The 20,965-nt window shown below is 39.2% G+C and overlaps 1 long non-coding RNA gene across 1 annotated transcript in view; it reads left to right on the forward strand.

Moving 5' to 3' along the window:
* The first annotated feature begins 14,373 nt into the window (after positions 1 to 14,373).
* The window catches only part of LOC129150564 (uncharacterized), an 89,660-nt gene continuing 83,068 nt past the window's right edge, over positions 14,374 to 20,965 (forward strand). The window contains exon 1 of the long non-coding RNA XR_008557272.1: positions 14,374 to 14,459. This is a non-coding gene — a long non-coding RNA (uncharacterized LOC129150564). The remainder of the gene's footprint in view (positions 14,460 to 20,965) is intronic.

The following is a 20,965-nucleotide window of genomic DNA, read 5'->3' on the forward strand; positions in this document are numbered from 1 at the left end:
CAGAAAGGATTCCTATTTTGGGTAGGAAGTTAGACCAGAAATCTCTACATACCTTTCCAATTCTGGGATTCCATGAGTCTAACCATTATTTTTTATTAAAAGCAAAATAGTCAACAATTCTTTACAAAAGAAAAATACATTTGAAATAAGTTTTTCTCCTTACTCTCAATAGTTATAAAAAATCTTGAAAGAAATATATTATTTATTATCTTTCAAACACTAGAAGGTTACATGATTAAATCAGTACCCCATTTTGAAGTTATAATAAAAATTATAATTGATGTCATTTTTTTCTGATATATAATCATAGGCTACTTTAGGTATAAAGTAAGAATATGTATCATTTCTAGCAGTACAATCCTTCCCTTTTATCTCTTTTGGTTTTTATTTAAATGCTTTCTTAGATTTTTTTTTTTCAAGTAGGCATAAAAATCATCTGTAAGTTTCACTTTTTATGAGTCAGTAGGAAATAATGAAAAAAGCTATTCATTGGATACCAAGAGATAATTTCTTAGTTTTGGTTTGTTCCCCGTGTTCTAATATTTTGAGCTGGCTTCTGGTATTCTGGCCACTAATAACTGTGTCCTCTGTCCAATTAATAAGTCTCTGGATCGCATTTTCCTCATCCTTAACATTGGGTTTTGTACTAGATTATCACTGAGATTTCCCTCATCTCTTACTTTTTATTATTCTACTAGGGGTCTGGTGCATGAAATTCATGCACTGGGCGGGGGGGGGGGACCGGTCCCTCAGCCCAGCCTTCCCCCTCTCACATACTGGGAGCCCTCAGGGGATGTCCTAAGCTGCAGTCTGGCCTCCCTTTGTGGGAGGCGACCAGGCTGATCAGGGGAAGGCACCAGCCCCATCACCCTGCTGCTGCCAGCCACTACAGCCACCAAGGTGTTTTCATCAACACGGACTCCAGTCCCTTAACCATGAAAAAATGACAACTTTCTTTAAGCATTTTCAAGATGTGTCATTCATAGGATATGACATTTCTTTCTTTCTTTTTTTTTTTTTTTATCCTCACCTGAGGATATGTTTCCATTGATTTTTAGAGAATGTGGAAGAGAAAGGAAAAGACAGAGAGAAACATCAAAGTGAGAGGAACACTTTGATTGGTTGCCTCCTGCATGAGTCCTGACCTGGGCTCCAGCCAGGGAGGAGCCTGCAACCTAGGTTCATGTCCTTGATCAGAATCAAACCCGGACTCTGCAGTCGACAGGCCTAGGCATTATCCACTGAGCTAAACTGGCTAGGGCAGGATAGGACATTTCTTAGCCCTCCAGCAGCAGACCTTCGTTTTTTTCTCTAGGAGTGTGGTGGAAAACCCTAGATCACCTTTTTGGATTCTTATACCCAAGTTACTAAGAATATTACCAGTGGCATACAGGGAGCTTAGCCAATGAGCAGTCAGAAAAGGTATTTCCTCCGTAGTTCACCCTAATCGCCAATCACCTCTGATCGCCGGCTCCGCCCTTGCCCAGGCCCAAAGCCTCAGGCCGAGGTTTGGGACCTGGGCAGGGGCCCCCCAGCTCCCTCTGATCGCTGGCTCCACCCCTGCCCAGGCCTAAAGCCTGGGGCCTGGGCAGGGGTCCCCCCAGCTCCCTCCCATCACTGACTCTGCTCCTGCCCAGGAGCCCCCTGGCTCAGGCCCTTCCCAGGTTGCTCAGGACCCACTCGGGGCCTACCTCGGAGTGCCGAGAAAGTTCCTGGGACCCAGGCTGCTGGGTGCCTACATATGCAAATTAACCACAATCTTTGTTAGGTTAATTTGCATACTCACTCTGATTGGCTGTGGGCGTAGCAGAAGTATGGTCAATTTACATGTTTGTCTATTATTAGGTATGATTTCTTCACATCCTAGATGAAGTTACTTAATCTACCAATGTAAGTCTAGAAGACTTTGAAGAGTTATAAAAAGGAATGAGGCCAAGAAATCAAAGGAATAGGACAGGCCACAGCCTCTTATATTCTGGTGTTTCATGTGCTATTAGTATAGACATATAAAGGTTTGAACAGGGCTGTGGTGCCCCAATCCACTTAGTTTAGAAATCATGGGATTTTAGGATTAATCATTCATGTAGTCCTGTTTAGTATGATACAATCAAAGAGGATAGAATGCACATGTGAATAAGAGCAAGAGGGATAAACCTATATCATATTTGTTCTTTTTCTTTCATTCAGTTCTTCTCAAAGACCCACCACCTTGCAGCAGTTGAGAAAAATTGAATTTCTTTGGCAAGTGTAAAGTGGCCATTCTGAAATGTCTACAGCAGCCTGAAATGTCAACCCACAGTGCTGATTAATATTGGTTAGAGTACTGATTGGTGCCTCAAAGTTGATTTTCTTCAATGCCACATCAATGTGACTGTAAAACCACATGGTAGCCAAAGCCAATACTATGAGTTGACTAGTGAAATACAAGTCACCATAAAAGCTGCTGTCTTCCCCTCTTCACCAGATGGGGACAATTTTTCTTTGATCAAAATAAAAATTCAACCTCAGTTCCCCTGAGTAGCATATGTGTCACTTAGCTATTGATTGAACATGGATTATTAAGACTCTAAAACTTTTTAAATAAGCTCTTGAGATTCCCTAATCAGAATCTCTATATGATTTCAAAAATTTAAGCAAGTTATGCTCTTGACAATAACAAATTATCATTGCACTTTAACAAATTTCTCAACTTGATGAAGAAACAAAATCATTGTTCAGTTATGTTTTTCCTACAGAAAAAAAAACATCAATATTGTGGCTTAAATCAATAATGTATTGATTTAATAGTTCACTGACTATTTTCTATAATGTATGTCTCAGATTCTTAAGTGACAATATACAATTTCCCAGCATATGATATGTAAGAGGGATTGAGAACTCACACTCAGAATCTGATAATGTGCTGATACCTCAGAGTACCCCTTCAGAAGAACTCTCCACCCTTGTCCTCCCTGCTCTATGCCCCAAGAGGCCAACCTGTACTGACCGTATCAGTGAATTCCACATGCCAATGTGGTATAATCCATCTCAGAAAGACAAAACTAGATTTAATTTTGAAAAACAATCCCAAAACCTAGATTAATTATGGATGTTTATGCACATGCTAGTGATGCAATGAGTTTTGGGTTTTGGGGGGTTTGGGGGGTTTTTGTGTGTGTTTTTTTGTTAATCCTCACCCGAGGATATTTTTCCATTGATTTTTAGGGAGAGTGGAAGAGAGAGGGAAAGACAGAGAGAAACATCGATGTGAGAGAGACACATCAATTGGTTGCCTCCTGCATGTGCTCCAACCAGGGCCCAGCCAGGGAGGAGCCTGCAGCCAAGGTACATGCCCTTGATCAGAATCGAACCTGGAACCCTTCGGTCCCCAGTCCAGCCTTCTATCCGCTGAGCCAAACCGGCTAGGGCTACAATGAGTTTTATGACATTCATTTCTCTTACAAAAATATCTAAAACTACTAAAAATAAATCTTGACTTTGTCTTGTTATATATATATCCTCAATAGTTTAACAATCATTAATTTAGACTTCCTAATTTTGAACCATATAAAAGTTTAAGCTGGCACAAAGCAATATTTACTTAAAATTGTCCATGAAAAGGGACTTCTAGACAAGTTCATCTGTTAATAAAATTTCATGAGGCATATCTAATCTTCATCAATTAAATATTCTTATTAAAGAACTTAAAATACTCTATATAAATTGAAGATGCTGAATTCAATTAAATCTTGTAGTATTTAGCAGCAACAGCTGATCAAGCTCTTCAGTATTTTTTTTTTTTGCTTGACAATGATAAAGCCAACTTGGTAAAATAGGTTTAGTTCTGTACTAATTCTCCCTGCAATTAGTCGGGACTAGGGAAGTGTGAATGTTCTTATAGTTAAATATATTTAAAGTAAATTCAAATTTAGTTTGTTTTCCTCATGAAGAGCTGAATTAAGCATGTTGATACTGCTGCATTGAGTCCTATTCAGAGCTTACTCTTGTACATACTTGTGATGTCTTTATCAACCTGTAGATAAGTCTGTATACTATTATCAGCCAAATGGTTTGACAGATTTATTCCACCAATTGATTCTAAATAAAATTGTTCTCCTTTTTAGTTCTGTAACACTTCATTTTTTAGGGTTCCGAAGAACTAACAACTACAAAACCAACTTAAGTCTACAAATTATTGGTATTGTTAAGCAATGAATTTGATGTATATACAATGGTCTCGCTGAGGCCAAACTTCTTACCACCAGTGTTTGGCCCTGTGACAACACGAGGAATCAGATTTCATGCTGTCTTTGAGAGTTTTCCTCTTGAGCCTTTAAAATGTGTCCATGTGGCACAATGTAAACCAAACATTCAATCATTTTTTTCTTTGTAACACGGTTATTTTTAGTTTGTTATATAGGTGAATACTGAGTCAACAAATAATGTTACCTTCAAAGGATTTTGCTTCTCTTTCAAGTTAATTATTATTTGTCAAAATATATCAACATATTAGGATTTAATTCAGGGTCCTTTTTTTTTTTTTTTGGTATATAAAATTCTTTCGAAGGTATTCAACTAAATATGGTTCTAATGAAATGCTGGCAGTAATGTCATAAAGTAGCAAAGCCTTCCAGGCAGTCTGAGATTTTGTTTTCCAGGAAGCACAAAACGTAAATGGTTGGAATGCATCTTGGGATGAGGAATATCAGTGGCATGCTTATACAAACAGAGGAGATAACTTTTCCAGTTTGCTAATATACTAGATCCCTAAGAGCACAGGGAAACAGTTGGCATTATATCATATCATCTTACTCCCTGTGTGCTGAATTGAACGCATTGTGCTCTGCCCTAAATTATCAGCTCTTTCCCATTCATGGTTAGTCTGAATAGTTTCACCTAGCCACAGAGCCACAGCTGCCAAAAATGCATGCAGGCACACCCTCCTTCTTAAAATGGATGTTCTTACAAATTTCAGAAGCTCTCTTGCATAATGTCTCCAGATTTTCTGCTGTCAGTCTGTCTGTCCAACTTTAAATAAACTTCTTCATCTAATCACCCAGAATTTAAAAGTGTTCCTGTGCCTACATTCCGGGTCATGGTTTGCAAGCAACCTCGGTCATTCATTTTTGCATTAACTGTTTCGCATTTGTTCAAATTGGGGCCTTGTTTCCATTTGTATGAAGGTAGAAGTCTCCAGAAAGGACAGAGAAGTATGTGGAGAAAGAGAACCTGTATAGTCCCCTACAAGGGGACTTTTCTGTTTCCACAGCCACTCTTTACTACCCATTAGTTTGGCTGGTTAATGTTTTTTTGTTTTTTAATATATTTTATTGATTTTTTACAGAAAGGAAGAGTTAGAAACATCGATTAGAGAGAAACATCGATCAGCTGCCTCTTGCACACCCCCAACTGGGGATGTACCCGCAACCAAGGTACATGCCCTTGACCGGAATCGAACCTGGGACCCTTCAGTCCGCAGGCCGACGCTCTATCCACTGAGCCAAACCGGTTTCGGCTGGTTAATGTTTTTATGTGAGGTCGGTGTTATGGTCTTTCCTACAATGGGTGATGAACCCAGCCTCAATAGTCAAATCTCTATAACCTGAGACCCCCGTCGAATATGATGGCCAATAAGTAGGGTCAATTGTTAAGTTGGCTGCCTAGGGCAGAGTCTCCCTCAGTTCACTTTATTATTTTTTTTTAATATATTTTTATTGATTTCAGAGAGGAAAGTAGAGAGAGAGAGAGAGAGAGAGAGAGAGAGAGAGAGAGAGAGAAACATCGATGATAAGAGAGAATCATTGATTGGCTGCCTCTTGCATGCCTCACACTGGGAATCAAGCCTTTTGGCTCACAGGTCAATGCTCAATCACTGAACCATGCAGGCCGGGTCTCAGTTCACTTTAACTGAGGATACTTTTGGTCAAACTGGAACTTCAACACCCCAAAGCCCCACTAATATCTCTTTTTGACTCTCATTGTTCTCTTTTTATTCCACAACCTTAATTAATTAACTGCCACCCCAATTGGACAGTGCTTCATGACACGCCCGCTCATTAGAAACATGCCAAGCTGCAGCTGGGCACTGTTGGATCAAAAGCCCAAGTCTGATGCAATGCAGGCCCACCTCTGAGCCTGTAGTGAGAGTGTAGTCATTTTAGCAAGATGGAAAACAGCATGTGATCTGCACCCTGACTAGCTCACACAGAGCAGATCACCAGTCCCCAAAGCCTTACAAAATGTATTTTAATGTGGCATGTCCTATATGACAGTATTTTTCACTTAACTTTTGGTTACTCCTGAGTTTTGTCCAACTAATTTTTAGCAAAACTTTAAATATTGACTTGGGTTGACAAAGTCTTAATTTTGTTTTCTTATTTTGACAGCTAGCATTTTCAACAGTCAGTCTATTGAATTCCTCTAAATGACTCTAAGACTTATATAAGCCTGTTCTTCTGGTAGATAAAATTTTACATTTTAGGGTGGGCGGGGGATTGAGGGTGAAATTACACAGAGGTAATATTGCATTTTTTAGCTGGGCCCTCCCCCACACACACACACAAAAAAAACGATTATACTAAGGTAGAAATTCATAAGATGGCATGACAGGAAGGTTAAGGTTATGGAAGCCAACAACAGGGCACTTGCCTAAAACAACTGCCCTTCCTGGGTTCCCTCAGAAAATTTAAAAGTAGGGATGCAGTGCAACCTGATGTTTTACAAAGCTGACACTCAGGACTATTTGCCCTGCTCTGGAAGTGTGTCCATGTCCAGAGGGTGAGTCCACATTTACTGCTGAAGAGAGCATCCCATTTATATGATCAGCTATTTCAATAAATGTCACAGAATTATGAATTATGAAAGAGAAAGGGTTAAATAACTTCAACCCCTTAAGAAAAGCAGATTACTATCTTTATTATTTAAAATATGATCCTCAGACATCAGATACATTAGGACAGCCACAAAAGAAACCAATCCAAAGTAAACCAGAAAGACAATGAGATAAAACAAGTTATGCCAGGTAAAGGAAAGAAGAAACAAGCCAATTCTATGGCCAAGATCATTAGTCAGTCAGAAAGTTACCTTCATTGATATTCCTGCGGTTCTCATTTCCGCCTCATGCTAGGGCACAGCATACAGCTGTACAGGTTGTTCACTGCATAGATCTAGGGAGTGCAGTTCACATGGGTAATATTCATATGAACTGTATGATAGACTGTGAGCCCCTTGGACCTGAGCAGTGCAGCAGCTGCCTTCTAGTGTATGTAGCATAAAAGCTATCGCATTAAAAGACACTTGTCTGTTTGCAAGTGTTTCTCTTCTAGTGTCTCAGTGGATGTAGCATTTCTTTATCGTGTATGGGAATTTAAGGCTTCCCAGCTTGAACAACAAACAAAAGACAAAACAGAAGTTGGAGTCAATTCTTTCCCTAAAGTTTCACCTCTTTCAAGGTGGCCCACATCCACAGATTAATTGATGTGGGCGCATAAAGGCTTGTCTTCTCTATCTGCAGACAGTTCAGAAAGGCCCTCCCATCGTAAGAACGACCCTCATTGTCAGCTGAAGTCTCCAGGGAGGATGCAGCAGAGCGCAATTTCATCCTCCCACCTCCTTTTTCTCCTTCCCTTCCATGGGTGTTGATCTCAAGCTCACTCCCTAATAAACCTCCTACAGACCCATCTTCATGGCAGATTCTGTTTCTGGAGAACCCAAGGTGAGGTGAATTCCAAATCCCATGCTCTTTTCAGCAACTCACACTTGGCATCTTCATGCAGTTTGCCATAGTAGATTCAGAACAACTTATTTATACACAGAAACAACAATTAGACCCTTTTCTGTTATTTCAGGGGAAAACCACAACTGCTCTAATTTTTCCATCCCCAAAATATCTCTTTCTCATTGTTGATTTGTAAAATTCCTTTAACAATGCAAAATCTTTCATTCTATAATCAGAGTCTATTTTTATAAAAATGCCCACAAAAAAGCAACCCAATAAAAAATGACTATAGTCCATGATATGCAGTTCAAGGGCAGGGATCCAGCTACTAGAAAGGTATGCAAATAATAGTATGTAGAATAACAATACAACCTACCTGGTAAATGGATGTATAACCTGGTCATTATTAACTCTGTATTGCATCTGCATATTCAATAGACATGTATGCATAAAGGTAATTGTTTCATGGGCTTACTCCCTCTGCCCTCTCTATGCCTAAGCTGCAGTCAAAAGTTTTAATGTTCTTTTATTCATGGTGATTTAGTCATGCTTATCATTTACATATAATAACATGATCTCATAAACTAGACAGATCTACAAACAGAATCAGATTCAATTCCTTCCTAATAATTAAAGAAAACAAAATTTTGTTCTCCTTGTCATCCTGTCCTCACTCAAGAAGAAATGGGTGAAACCACCTACAAATTTTCTCATTCTCTACTGTAAATATAAAAGATCTACACTAGTAAAAGAGAAATATGCAAATTGACCGTTACTTCGCAGTACCCACCAGCCAATCAGGAGTAAGTATGCAAATTAACCTAACAAAGCTGACGGCAGCCCTGCCCCCCCCCCAGCTGCTCCAGACCTCTGGGCAGCACACATGCAGGTGCAGAGCAGCCAGGTTGGGTGGGATGCCTGCTATGAGGGTAAGGGTGGGGGGCAGAGGGAGCTACAGGAGCAGTGCTCCGTTGGAGCAAAGACTGAATGTGGTGGCCAGAGCGAAGGCCTGGGTCCCGGCTGCCAGAGGAAAACCAGTGCTGACAGCCAGGGGAAGGAAGGCCTATTGCACATATCTTTGTGCAATGGGCCTCTAGTTAATTATAGAAAGAAGTGAGAATGCATGGCACGAAGGGAGAAGGGTAATCCTCCAGTGCCTATGTAAGCACATATGCCTGCATTACTTCGTGCCAAATTGTACTATGACAATCAGAAGCCCTGATGGCTTGCAGCAACCAAGCAGCTTTGCACTCACTCCTATTACCTGCTCATCACAGGCCTCGCCCACATTACTTCATCCTGGATCTCAGGCTGAAGGAGCACCTCTGATCATGTTTCTTCTAGGATTTAGTAAATATTGATATAATGTGAAATGGTAGAAGAAATTATTTAAATTTCATAAGATATAGATGGCATAGCAAGCAAATCAATTGTTTTTCATCTTGAAAAAAAAAAACACACTGGAAAACTGAGTAATAAAAAGCTTTCTGAGCCATGATTTGTAGCATATAAAAAGAAGATTTTAGTTGTATAGGTTGAAGACTTTCATTTCAATTTCCTTAAGAATATAATCTAGGAAGATGTGCTGTCCATTTAGAAGTAAATAGAAGACAAATCTGGAATATTTTGTCCTAACACCCAAAACTGCGGTAAAAGTGATTATTTAAGTCAATATCAGGTTATAACTTGGTAAGTTTATCATCTGCAATCTTTGTTCCTGACTCTTTTGTCCAAATTTGACTCACAAACCTCTATGACTTCATACCTGCTGAGGCAAGTGCCTCCACCTGAGGATCTTGGCCATAGTGACTGCACACACTAGAGAAAGAGAGAGAGAGAGAGAGAGAGAGAGAGAAGGGAGAGAGAGAGAGAGAGAACACAAATAGGAAAATAGTCAAGAAAAGAGTAACAAGAACAAATGGTTTGAATGGGTATTTTGTAAAAAACAAAAAATAAAAAAAAAGAAATCTTCAATAACAAGGACCTTGTTTTGATGCGGAATTGAAACAGAAAGCAGATACTCATACTTAAGAGGAAGTTTACTATCCTAGATAGCAAAATACCACACCCGGGACTTTAGGGGGAAAGTGACATAAACATAAGAACTTTATTCCCATTATTTGGATGGCCTCTTGCATAAAGTTAGAGAAGCCAGCCAGATCTTAACCCCAGTGTTGTCAATTACCAAGAGTACTGTCCCGTTCTTGCCATATCATGCTGCCTAATATCAACTGAAATTAGTTGCTTCTTTGGATTACTATAGTTAGGGCCAGTGGTCAAGTGTTAACATATTAGATTGTCTTTTTAAAAGACAAAGACAACCCTAGCTGGTCTGGCTCAGTGGATAGAACATTGGCCTCTGGACTGAAGGTCCTGGGTTCAATTCTGGTCAAGGGCACATGCCCTGGTTGAGGGTTCGATCCCCAATAGGGGTCATGCAGGAGGCAGCCAGTTGATGATTCTCTCTCTTCATTGATGTTTCTTTCTTTCACTCTTTGTTCCTCTCTGAAATTTATTTATATATATATATATATATATATATATATATATATATATATTTATTTATAAAGACACAGACCATATTCAGTTATTTTTTCTACCATTTATCAAGACCTGAGACAAAAGATTTCCTAGAAAACAAGAGAGAAACATGTAGGGTTAGTAACAGCACAAAGTGGTCCCCTTGGAGGACTTAACCCCCACTACTCAGAATCTCCTCCAACCTCCCCCAAAGCCATCTCAAATACATGTTCAATCTGAAGAAAATAGTATGCCTGTCCCCCAAGGCAGCTTCACAGCAAATCTCACAGACCTTCCCTTCCAATCAGATCACCATCCTAACTTCCTTACACAATCTCTGCTGTGGCCTGACCACAGGCCCACCCCACTATGAGTGGAGCCAGTGAGCCCCACAGATAAAAACTCTGGCGAGCAAGAGAGGGGCATTTGGCATCTGAGAAACTGACTTGGGAAACAAAGAGGGGAAGGCAGCCTTCCAGTTCAGGGTCCTGTCAAAACGTGTTTCAGTGTAGTTTGCAGAAGTGACAGCAACAAGAATTCCAACCTAGCTGGTAGGACACAGCAGCAGGCATCGGCACGGGCCAGCAGGGACAGGACAGTGTGTGGCATCGTGGTCCTGGGAGGTGGACACATTCACAGCAAGGTCCCACCCAGGAATGGGGGTTCAAAGGACAAGATCAAACTCCCTGAGAAAAGGCTGCGAAACATTAACTCCAGTGTCAGGACCCCAGGTGAGGAGCTTGGTTCAGCTAATGCCATTCCAGAGACAATCTAACTCAATTCTTGCCAAAAAGATCCACCATGCCAGTGCACGCTTGGCTTAGAAACCGGATGACGCTGGGGCCTGAGCATAGCTCTACTTTAGGAATGCAAAAGAGGCAGGAAAATGGGCTAGACATTAAAAAAATAATAATCTATATTTTATGGTGCATGTGCTAAGAAAGTTCTTATGAAATGAAACTTACACAGTTGTAAAAATTAAAAATAGTTGGCTTAGGCTATTCTGATTTTGCTAAGTTTTTACAGAAAGACAATAGAAATGATAGGATATCTTTTGCAAGAACTTTCATTTTGGAACAAACAGCTACTTTATTTCCTTCCCGCTTTGAGAACATGATACAGTAATCTGATAATATATTAACATTCAACTTTGACCAAATGGTTATATTCAGAAAAAACAAACATTTCCACTTGGTTTGGTGTTAGTCACCTGATGTTTAAAATTGAACATGTGGTCCTTCGTTCCTATCAGCTCTCTATATGCCTCACTGTAAATATTTAAATCCAACCACACTAGAACATCGCAAGAAGCTTTCCCCTGGGATTGTGATTATGTATTTAGAAACTCTAGATAAACATGGCCCATTCCCTCAACTGTGGATAAAACAAAGGCCTCTTTCAAGGGCTGAAAACAAAGCTAACCATGGGTCAGGGGAGTCAAGGAAAAGCTGGTGAGGAGACGGTAAGACATATCTCTGGTTTTCCTTTTAAGAAATACATTAGATAAAACAAACTATCATATACAAAGATGTAAAGTCTCTTTTAGATAGGACTCTGCCCCTTTTATGGCTTAACGTCTTTTAAAATGTGGAGGAAATGACTTATATCTCATGTTCCATCTTGGCTCGTGTGGAATTTTATTGGCTCTCAAAAAAGAGGGATAAAACATACAAACATATCAGGTGTACAGAGCTGTTAATAGATGTGAACCTTTGTTGCATGTTGCTAGCTCTACAGAGTGTCAGTGCAATTCCTTGGAACCACATAGATGTGCAGGGTCAGAGTAAGAGATAGTCAAACCAACAGGGAATTCCAGCATTTAGGGCGATTGATATGCTTATGTCTAGACCCCCTAGATGTCACTGTGTGTGGGCGTACCTCCGACTTAGACTGAGACATGCAGAAGAGGAAGGAAACCACCACAGGAGAGAACCCCTGTGATGACAGAGGTAGAGATTGTCATGGGCATCTATAAGCTAGTGAACACCTAAGACTGACTGCAGCACCAGAAGCTAAGAGAAAGGCATGGAACAAGCTTTGCCCTGGAGGCCTCCAAGAGATCCTTTGATTTTGGACTTCTAGCCTCCAGAACTATGAGAAATAAATTTCCATTGTTTTAAGCCACTGAGTTTGTGGTACTCTGTTATGGTAATCCTAGAAAATGAACCCAATCCAACCACATCTAAACCAAGTTACCTGACCAGCAATGCCCCAAGTCTAGTCATTTCTGGCCACACTCCCTGTTCAGCAATGTCCAAACTTCCTAGCTGTCTGGATTACTGATAAATGCTCTTTTCAACAGCTACTACTTATTTTTCCCAAGAAGTTCCAGTTACTTTTTCCACTTCTGGCTCACTGCAAAGAGTTCCAGAGGTTTAGGAAATGTTTGGAAAACCAGAGGTTTCTTTTTTCAAAAGGAAAAAGAACTCTCTCATCTTAAACGTCTCTCCCAGAATGACCCTAAAAAGCTTAAAATTATAGGTTATTATTGGTAGCTAAAAAGTACATATTTGAAGACTTGTTTGGGGAATTTCTCTTCTGGGGATAACACTGGCAAAAGAAGATAAGAGACATTCCTGCTTTAGGTTGGCTCTCTACTGCTGTTTTTAGGTCTACCTCAGGAACAATAGTAAGTGGCCTACTTGACAGAGTAGTAGATAAATAAAATCATTTTCTCAAGTTAAAACTATTCTATCAGAGACTAGGGTTCTCTTCCCATATACATGTGATCTGAGTCAAGTCATTTATCTTCTCTAGACAAATTTCATCTCTTAAGGTGTGAAATGGCTCCTCATAAGATCTCTTGCATCAGTAAAATCTGACTGATCCATACATTGTTTGGTCAAATTCTTTACCCTCATGTCTTCTAACCTAAATTAAAGCATAAAACACATCTTTTCTCCAGCACTGGTACATATGTTTTATTCAAGAACATGGTTGGCCTTAGCCGGTTTGGCTCAGTGGATAGAGCGTTGGACTGCAGACTGAAGGGTCCTGGGTTCAATTCCAGCCAAGGGCACATGCCTGGGTTGCAGGCTTGATCCCTAGTAGGGGGTGTGCAGGAGGCAGCTGATCAATGATTCTCTCTCTTCATTGATGTTTTTATCTCTCCCTCTCCCTTCCACTCTGAAATCAATATATATATATTTTTAATAATTAAAAAATATTTTAATATATATTTAAAAAAGAAAGAACATGGTTGGTTCTTCAGACTTCTGTTACATCTCTGACTTTTCCCAGAAGACTTCAGCTTTTACACTTTGCAATGCATGCTTGTGGCTTCATCTCCCACTCATTGCCAGCATGAATAGAAATCACATTTGTATAGCCCTTCAATCTCTAGAAACTAAATAAAAAGATATGGAATATGGTTGCAATCCTGGCCACCCCTCCTTTATCCCATGTGAATAACTTGGGGAGATGTTATTTGGGAGAAATGGTGAGTGGAATAGAACTAAGAGGAGTGAGAAGCTTATACCAAAGCTGCTCTCTTCTCAGAAAACTTGGAAGGGAGTTATCCAGGTAATACATTAGCAATCTTAGTTGTAAGGTAACTGAGTGACTATACATTCCACACCTCTTCACAAACTGTGCTTAAATTTTTATTTAAATTAGCTGTTTAGTCTAAAAAAATCTCAACCCCAATTTCTTGGATATGGCAATCTACTGACAAAATTCCAGGCACAAGAAAAGCCAGAGATAGTTACCTAGGAATTCACATTCTCTTCCTTTTTTCATGTATAGAGTTGCACCTACCAAGATTACAGCCACTAGCCAGATGTGACTATTTAAACTTCAATTTTAATTAATTAACATTAAATGAAATTACAAATTCATCTTTTAAGTCTTGGTAGCCACACTTTGAGTGTTCAATGCCCCTCTGTCTAGTGGCTACTATATCCAAGAGCTCAGATATAAGCTTCATTCAGAAGAGGCAGTAGGTCCAACAATGAACTCATAAGAGGGTCTCAGCCTTGCATCACCATGTGGAGCATCCTTTCATTAGAGCAATTCAGCTTAAAATTCACAATAATATAATAATGTATGTATCAAATTTTCTTCCTAATTAGAAAAATATGGAAACAACTTTAACAGAATTTTCAGTTTAAACATGTTTTTCCTCTAATATTTTTCTATGCCCTTAGAAATGAAATGTCCAAGATCATTGTAAAGACAGCTAGTCTTTGACATTTCACTGCATAATGAACGTGAGTCTGCTTTCCTTGTGTTGGAATACATAACGGTAGGTAATTTGGTTTTGAAATATAAGATTCTGAAAATATGATGAAGTACCATGAAATGAATATGTTTTTAAGGAAACTTTCCCCCTAGATGTTTAAATTTGGAGTGCTCCAGCCATGAAGTCAGGGGAGAGACAGTCCAGAGATGGAAGACGCTGACGATGCCTTGCCATACTAGCAGTCAGCAGATGTGCGTCACTGCAGATTGCCCAGGACCAAACCGGAGAGGGTCGGACCTGCAATACCGCCGTTTGTCCACCATCCAGAACTGAAGTATCATTGCTGTTATGAACACATTAACAACTGTTGGACATAGAAACCGGGACTCAAAAGAACTGTTGGCCCAGAAAGAAACTCACTACAGACTGATTCATTTGCCTCTCAGCATAACCATTATTGCTTGTCTCATTTTCAGTTCCTATAAGTGTATTCCTAGTATCACATGAGCTCACTCATCTAGGGGAAAAGATGAACAACATAGACTGAAGAACAAGAACAGCATCCATCAGACTGTCAGACCTCAGAGGGAAAGTAGGGGAGGGTGGGGACAAGGGAGATAGATCAACCAAAGGACTTGTGTGCTTGCATATGAGCCTAACCAATGATCACGGACAACGGGGGGGGGGGGGCTTGTGTGGGGGGGGGATTGGGAAGGGAACGGGGGGGGGGGGTTGAGGACAAATATTTGATACCTTAATCAATAAAGTAATTAAAAAAAAAAAAAAAAAAGAACAGCATTGATCAGACTGTCAGACCTCAGAGGGAAGTTAGGGGAGGGTGGGGACAAGGGAGATAGATCAACCAAAGGACTTGTGTGCTTGCATATAAAAATGAAGATATTTTTTAAAAACATAGACACATGTGGCAATACAAAGCTATGAAATATTTTATGGTTCTCATAAAGTAAAACAATACTAATATCTATATATTTGATATCATGCTACATGTCATCCCAACTTGCACTGACTCTGCTTTGCTTTGTACCTCACCATATTTTGAGCTTTATAACAAAGTCATATCAGCAATATTCTGATGACAAAGATATTCCCAAGTCAGTTTCAATTCTAAAAAACAGTAACAATTGTATTTCTAGGTTGTTTATATTAGCTAAAATCTTATTTTAAATAAACCATATAGAGTTGACCTATAAATGTGGGTAGAAAAAGAGGTCATGGTTATCAAAAATAATACAGTAATACCAGTAATTTATGGTTGCCCTTATTTAAATCCTGAGATTCCTAATAAGTAAAGTTATAACCAGACACCTCCTCTCCCAATATACGTTCCATTGGAGAGTGCATATGACTCTCCAAAAAGACTAATTACCTTTCCAGTAAAAGAAACACATGCTCTGAACATTGAGTCAGTAGTTCCGTTTTCCTCCATGAAATAACACATTTCATCTGAATCACTTAGAGGTTGATGAGCATCAAAATAGACTAAAAATAAACTACAAATTTATATAAACATACCGTGTTTATGTTTCTCCTCAAAGACACATTGTAAAAGCAACATAATCTTCAATGTGTGTCCACATAGAGCCGAATCAATCTGTCACATTTAAAGAAGGTGTGGACTACATGCATTGTATTATATGCAATATAATACATTATATGTTTATTTAGGAATGACTAAAAATTTCAATATGAGACCAAAAGCATACAGAGAGAGTCCATGAGTGAAACTCAATTGTATATCAACTCAACAAACATTAAATAAGCAACTACTGTACATAAGACATGTGCAACATGAGAGGGTTAGGGGCTGGAGGTGGGAAAATAAGAAGTAAAAATTAAGAAAAAAATGCCAATGTTAATTTTCATTACATGTATCTAAATTGGCCTGATTTTTTAAAAATTACAAACTGTTCTCCTTACTAAACTGGAAACATGAATACTATCTATAATAATATATCTATAATAATAAAAGCATAATATGCTAATTAGAACAGACATCCTTATGGACGACCTTCTGGATGACCTTCCAGATGAAGTTGGGGCTGTGAGGGAAGCCCGGGTCCCAGGTGCTAGAGGGAAGCCAGTGCCGGTAGCTGGGGGAAGGAAGGCCTACTCTTGCACAAATTTCGTGCATCGGGCCTCTAGTTGAGTAAATAAATGTCATTAAACTAAATTAGGTTTAGTTTTTCTCTGTAACTTTTCATTGAAAAGAAAACATAGATATATCCAAATAGATCCTATGCTATGTGGTTTTTCGATAAGTTACCATGTATGAAAGGCATGCTTAACACTTTTGCTGAGTTAAGTATTCATAGTGGTTATCTACATGGTTACATATATTAAAGTGCAATTTTTAATATATTACATATGTGGAGGAAGTCTGACGCTACATAAGAGGCTCTTTGCAGATAGTAATATATAATAGAATGTTTTAATTTTCATCTAAAATGATACTGTAAAAATACAAAACATTAAATTACCTTATTTTAAAAGAGAGCATCAAGAATACAGGAGAGCATTATGTTAAGTGAAATAAGCCAGGCAATGAAAGAAAAATACCACATGATCTCACTCATTTATGAAAAATAAAGAACATTATAACCTGATGGATAGATAGATAGATACAGAGGCAGTAAAGCACTGAACAGACTGTCAAATTACAGTGGGAAGGCTGGGGAGTGTTGGGGAGGGAGGGAAATAGATCAACCAAAGGACTTGTATGCATGCATATAAGCACACCAATGTACACAAGACACTGGAGGGGTGGGATGAGGGCATGCGTCCGGAATTAGGGGAGGCTGGGGAAGGTCAATGGGGAAAAAAAGGAGATATATGTACTAATATATGTAATACTTTAAACAATAAAAAAAAAGAATACAGGAGATAAATTTTTAACTTCACTGCCAAGCAAGTTATACTGAGTAAATTTAGTCTGTCAGCAAGATCTGATGTTCTGAACTGTGCTTCTCAAACTTTAATATTCATGTGAATCACCCAAAGATGCTGTCAAATGCAGATTCTGATTCCCAAGGTCCAGGGTGGGGCCTGAGATGGTGCATGTCTGACAAGTTCCCAGGTGCTGCTGTCCCTCCTCACTTCGACTAGCAGTGGTCTGAAGAGTATTTTTACGAGCAAGATCTTCTCCTTGTAGACTTTACAACAGAGCAACTTAAAACTTTTGGAGTTTCACAATTAATTTCAAAATTAAGATCTCAGATTACCGGTAGACAAGAGAGTAGCCTATGTTTGTGGCTTAGGGGCCATTAGAGATATATACACAAACTCCCCCCAAGGAAGAATAGGAAAACAAGCTAATCATGGAGGATGACACATAATAATAAAAAACTGAGTTATTTTGCCTTAAAGTCATTTTTTCCAAACACCTGAAAACAATTGCTGAGGTCATTATTAAAACTATAGATTCCCAGAATCCATCCTGCACCAGCTAAACTTGAATCTCCAAGGATGGGATCTGGACGTTTAACAGTCTTGGGTGTTTCTTGCCACCAGGAAAGTGAGAAACAAAAAATTACTTCTTCAAGTGTTTTATTTTAACTACAAATGCCACTGGGAATGGCCACCTAACTAAACTTGTGTCATCAGTCATAACTCATCCAACTGCAGTTCTTGTGACAACTACGATTAGAGTTGATGGGGAAGAAATTTGGGTGAGATGAATAGAGGTCATTTTAAAGTGCTGTCAAGAGAAAGCTAGACTGGGTAAGGGGTAGCAGGAGAGGATCCCTAAGCAATCAGATCATGAGAAGTGCAAAAAGAGGAAATGGAAATAATACCTCTCATTTACTAGCAACTTAATGTGTGCCAGACTCTTCTAAGTGCCACATGCAATAACTCCTTTGACCTTCAGAATGTCAATAGAAGGTAGGTTCTACTTTTAGACCCATTGTCCATATGAGGAAATTTCAGCAAACCAACTACAAAATGGCAGCTCGGTTTTCAAACCTAGACAATCTAGCTCCACAGCCCACATTTTTATTCATTATATTAAATCCCTCCCCCTTCCAATAAATTCTGATGATTTTACAAAATCTACCCAAAGCCAATCATGTTTATCTGGGTTAGTATCTGAAAAAGGAGGTTGATTTTGAGCCAGTCACAATACTATAAGCTTAACTATTTTTAGATTTTAAAAAAATCAAATATTGGTCATTTTTTATGGTACAATCTACATTAAATGTTTGAGTCTTTATGGTACAATCTACATTAAATGTTCGAGTCTTTGAGTCTTTATTCCCTAAGGTACATAAAGTATAAGGAGTAGCAACTAGGTCAAATGGCTATTTAGGGCTTCTGTGATTGAAAGCCATACAGTCTCTAAGCCAGTTTCTCGCTTCTGAATCACTCTACTCTCCTTTTAAAGGTCAAAAGCACAAAGGAAGATATTTTTCCTCCTTAAGGGCTTTCTCTGGTAAAAGCAGGGCAGAAACCTCCCAGTAATAAAGGCTGCTCAGCTTAGCAAACCATCTCAGAGTTTGCAACCTATTGACCCACAGGCCAATTACTAATTAGATATATGATTTATTTGGCTTGCCCAATATTTTATTTTTAAAACAAATGAATTAAATATTGGTATTTTAAATGTGAGAGATACTTTTACATGAACAAGTGGATTTCGGGCTCCTCTTGAAACATTGGAAGACCAGACATGCCCTCATCTCCTTGTGACAACGGATTGCGGAAGATGGTTAGCAGGGTACTCACCACCAGCCCCTGTTTTCTCCTAGGCCTGCAGTATTTCTAAGCCATTGGAGTCTGATTCTCCTGGTTCTAGTTGGGTTCCTTCAAGTCTTCTCTCTACTAGAAGAGCCTCAAGCAATTCAATTATGTTACTCTCCCAACATCACCTTCAGGGGTCATTCACAGGAAGAGGAAAGATGTAGGAACACGGGTTTGGGAGGTAGATGAACTAGAGTTTAAAGACCTCGGGGAAATGGCTCATGTGATAGCAGTTTCATCCCCAAGTGAGTCATGGAGACAAGACGATTCACAACTTTTTTCTGTTCAATCTTTTCATAATTCTGTCTGTCCTCCCCTGACTTCTTCAGGTTATGCAGGTCTTTGTTGCACCTGGAAAGTGCCTTATTGTTTCATGTTTTCTCCCATTTTCCTGCCAAGACCATGTTTTCCCTACCGTGCATTTGGCCTGAGTTGGAAGTTCCTGCCTCCAGGCATAACCAGTCAAATAAAGCCTATTTAGAATCAGTGGACCTTTTCAAGCCATCAGCAAGACTTCAAATATGTCTGTAAAGTGGAAAAGTTATTCTTTGGTTTTATTTTTGTCTGTTGGTTCCACTTTCCTATTTTAATCTACAATAAGACTATCATCTGGTTAGTATTGTATTGAATATTCCTATCAAAAGGATTTGTTATACTTTACATCATCCTTGAATTATTTTCTTTTTATTTTAATAAATCTTTATTGTTCAGACTATCACAGGTGTTCCTCTTCGCCCCCCCCCATAGCTCCCCTCCACCTGATTCCCCACCCCCATCATGCCCTTACCCCCCGCCACTGTCTTCATCCATAGGTGTAAGATTTTTGACCAATCTCTTCCCATACCCCTCAGACCCATTCCCCCTGATAATTGTCTGTCCCCTCCCTTTCTATGTCCCTGATTCTATTATATTCACCAGTCCATTATGTTCTTCAGATTTTTTATTCACTTGATTTTTAGATTCACTTGTTGGTAGGTATGTATTTGATGTCTTTTTGTTGTTCATAATTTTTTACCTTTACCTTTCTTTTCTTCTTCCTCTTCTTAAAGAATACCCTTCAGCATTTCATGTAATCCTGGTTTGGTGGTGATGAACTCCTTTAGCTTTTTCTTGTCTGTGAAGTTCTTCATCTGACCTTCAGTTCTGAATGATAGCTTTGCTGGGTAGAGTAATCTTGGTTATAGGTTCTTGCTGTTCATCACTTTGAATATTTCTTGCCACTCCCGTCTGGCCTGCATAGTTTCTGTTGAGAAATCAGCTGACAGTTGTATGGGTACTCCCTTGTAGGTAACTAACTGTTTTTCTCCTGCTGCTTTCAAGATTCTCTCTTTGTCTTTTGCCCTTGGCATTTTAATTATGATGTGTCTTGGTGTGGTCCTCTTTGGATTCCTCTTGTTTGGGGTTCTGTGTGCTTCCTGAACTTGTAAGTCTATTTCTTTCACCAGGTGGGGGAAGTTTTCTGTAATTATTTCTTCAAATAGGTTTTCAGTATCTTGCTCTCTCTCTTCTTCTGGCACCCCAAAAATTCGGATGTTGGTACGCTTGAAGCCATCCCAGAGGCTCCTTACGCTATCTTCACACTTTTGGATTCTTCTTTCTTTCCGCCTCTCTGGTTGGGTGTTTTTTGGTTCCTCATATTCCAGATCTTTGGTTTGACTCTTCGGGTATGGTGATCTACAGTTGAGTTTCTGTTTATTCTTTATTTCAGACAGTGTATGCATAATTTCTGACTGGTCCTTTTCCATTTTTTTGGTATTCTCATTAAGGTCCTTGAAGGTCTCTTCAAGTTTCTCAGTGGTTTTTAGAAGATTCTT

Source organism: Eptesicus fuscus, chromosome 10, assembly GCF_027574615.1.
Source record: "Eptesicus fuscus isolate TK198812 chromosome 10, DD_ASM_mEF_20220401, whole genome shotgun sequence".
NCBI classification, from domain to species: domain Eukaryota; kingdom Metazoa; phylum Chordata; class Mammalia; order Chiroptera; family Vespertilionidae; genus Eptesicus; species Eptesicus fuscus.